This window comes from Bidens hawaiensis, unplaced genomic scaffold (assembly GCF_021521415.1).
Source record: "Bidens hawaiensis isolate Kalapana, Puna unplaced genomic scaffold, B.hawaiensis_p1.1 tig00012230_1, whole genome shotgun sequence".
NCBI lineage: Eukaryota > Viridiplantae > Streptophyta > Magnoliopsida > Asterales > Asteraceae > Bidens > Bidens hawaiensis.
In genome coordinates this window covers 567842-570876 of record NW_027491989.1, presented here as the reverse complement: position 1 = coordinate 570876, position 3035 = coordinate 567842, and the positions used below count along the sequence as shown (strand labels likewise).

At 36.6% G+C, this 3035-nt stretch overlaps 1 pseudogene across 1 annotated transcript; it reads left to right on the top strand.

Moving 5' to 3' along the window:
• Positions 1 to 205: 205 nt before the first annotated feature.
• LOC143540422 (coniferyl alcohol acyltransferase-like) lies at positions 206 to 2412 on the top strand (annotated as a pseudogene). The gene is made up of 3 exons (XR_013136589.1): positions 206 to 622; positions 1308 to 1864; positions 2005 to 2412. The product of XR_013136589.1 is annotated as a coniferyl alcohol acyltransferase-like (transcript).
• Positions 2413 to 3035: the final 623 nt, after the last annotated feature.

Below are 3035 nucleotides of genomic sequence, written 5' to 3'. Positions count from 1 at the left end.
CATGTTTTTTTTAATATTAATGTTAGTACATAGTCTTAAAAAAATAACGAAACATTGCAAATATTCGTAATCATGATGGTCACTACCCTAACTGAAACGTGCAACATACACCACGACTTAACCACTATATATACCTTACCCTTTGGTAATATCAACCTGCACCTCTCTGTCTCTAAAATATATATAGACATATATAAACATCAAAATGGGCATTAGAGGTAAGAGTTTCTCGGTGAATATTATTGAGAACGTAGTGGTGCATGCTGAAGAACCATGGACTGACCACTGGTTACCCTTTACAAACCTAGACTTGCTTGTGCCACCTTTTGATGTTGGCTCTTTCTTCTGCTACAAGAAACCGCCTCATTGCGATTTTGCCACCACACTAAACGCGCTCAAAGACTCGTTATCTCGAGCCCTTGCGCTGTATTACCCGCTTGCGGGTGAGATCCTATTGAATGCAGCTGTTGGGGAGAATCAAATTCATTGCAATAACCGCGGAGTTGAGTTCACTGAAGCGGTTGCGGACGTGGAGCTCAAGGAACTTGATTTGTATAATCCAGATGAGAGTGTTGAGGGTAAATTAATACCCAAGAAGCTACATGGGGTGCTTGCCATCCAGGTAATCAATAATATAATTAGTCACATGTATATTATAAATATTATACAGCAAGTGAACAAACAGACAAGGTATGAAGGTATCATTTGGCTAAAACAAATCTCAGATTTTAAGGGATTACAATAATAAACTTGAAAATAAAATAAAACCCGAAATTCCCAAAATTTAGGGAAAACTAAGAATTAGAGGTCACGGTGCAAGAATTTTGCTCCAAATGTTAGTCTAAACCGCTATATATATAGGCTATACGGCACAACATTCGTCCTTTGGATAGTCTTTTGTACACATAGCACGTCTTAAAACGGATCAAAAGTTATCGGTTTTAAGTTGTGTTTTTCCCTGGATGTTTGTTATTAATTTTCACATCCCTTTTGTGAAAGAAGTGTGTTAATTCTTGATAAATGATGAGCTTTGATTAGCTTGTTGAATATTTTATATAGATCAAAATAATGTTCAAAACCATGCAGTTAATGTTTCCTAGTGACAACTTGGTTATAAGATCATTCATCTAATGTGTTTTAAGTGTTGATACAATATCTAGTGACAACTTGGTTATATTATCATTCATCTAATGTTTTAAGTGTTGATACAATATATGTTATACACTATACTTCTTTTTATAACACCAACTATATTAAAACAAATCACATCAATCAATAATAACAACGTTGCTAACCATTATATGCAGGTAACTGAATTAAGATGTGGAGGCATAGTGAAGGGTGCATGTTTGATCACCGGGTAGCTGACGGGTACTCAGCCAACATGTTCATCTCATCATGGGCAGAAATAACTCGATCGGAACCACCATCTATGTTACCCTCTTTTCAGAGGTCCATCCTCAATCCAAGGTACCCAACCACATATTCACCATCAATTGGCAATGTATTTTCTCTATTTGAACCACCAACTGAGCCTGCCCATGACCACAACACCAACAATGGCGACGATTTACTCATTAACCGCGTATACTACATCGAGGGAGAACAGCTTAACAAGGTACAACATTTGGCTAGTGAAAATGGGCGTAAGCGGTCGAAGCCTGAGGCTTTCACCTCTTTTCTGTGGAAGATTATAGCTTTGAGCATGGAAGATTCGGAAAACTATAACCGGTTGTGTAATGTAGCTCTTGCGGTTGATGGAAGGAGTAGGTTGAGTCATGGGGAAGGAGAAGAGAAAGAAAAACTAATGGCTTCTCATTTTGGAAATGTTTTGTCTATGCCTTCAGGGTCCAAAAGATCACAGGTAACCAACTTTACTTAAGGTTGAGCCAATTTGAAGTGTGTAGATCTATTAACACAAGTATTATTTACTATAATACTATTTACGATTGAAGTTTACAAGTAAAATGTTTGTGATTCTAATCATTTGATTTGAAACATCAGGAACTAAAAGAGATGTCATTGAGCGATATAGCAATGAATGCTCACGAGTTCTTACAAACAGCCACCACAAAAGATCATTTTCTAGATGTTATAGACTGGGTGGAAGAACGCCGCTCCCAGCCACTAGTAGCAATCGCATTTGCAAGCAAAGAAATGTCGGTGATGATCTCATCAGGAACCAGATTTCACATCATGGACAAGATGGATTTCGGGTGGGGCAAGGTGGTGTTTGGATCATGTCATGTACCATCTGGCAGGAATGACTGTTACGTAATGACGTTATCTAGTCCAACCAACATCAATGATTGGATCGTCTACATGCGTTTGCCGATGAAACACATGAACTTCATCGAGTTACATGCTAGTCACATGTTCAAGCCCTTGAGTGTTGAGTACCTTCAAATCTAGCACATGCTTTCATATATATTCATCACAGTTAAATGGTTTGCTGTTGGCTTTAGTATGTAAAATCGTTGTTCCTATTAATAACGATAATCAAAACAACTTATTCATTTTCATATGTTGTGAAGATTTAATCTTGATTTGTTAAGTGATTAAAGTTCGGGGTTTGTTTTGTTAAGTTTTATATTAATATTTGTTTAGTATGGTAAGAATATTATGGATTATTCTAAAATAAGTTTTGTAATGCCCCGATCCCGGTACCCTATTTTGGCGTTGGATTTACTCGTAAACACAGTTCTATTTATCAGAGTTAATTAAAACTTTCGCGGAATATTAATAAAGGTCAACCATTAATTATAATCAACCATAACTTGTCTTTTAAAACATAACATAAATTGTAGCATTCAAAACATCATGACAAATCTTCAAATGCTAGCCTCTTCAATCCTACCATGTGTCCCTCTCAAATCAGCTGTCTCAGTCTGTTAACATGCGTGCATACTTAAAGTCAACTACGCTGAGTGAGTTCTAGTTAATCAGGCAACACACATTACATTTACATACTAACGTAATTACGTATCCGAAGATGCATACCTTCATATTTTCTTGCATACATACATACATACATA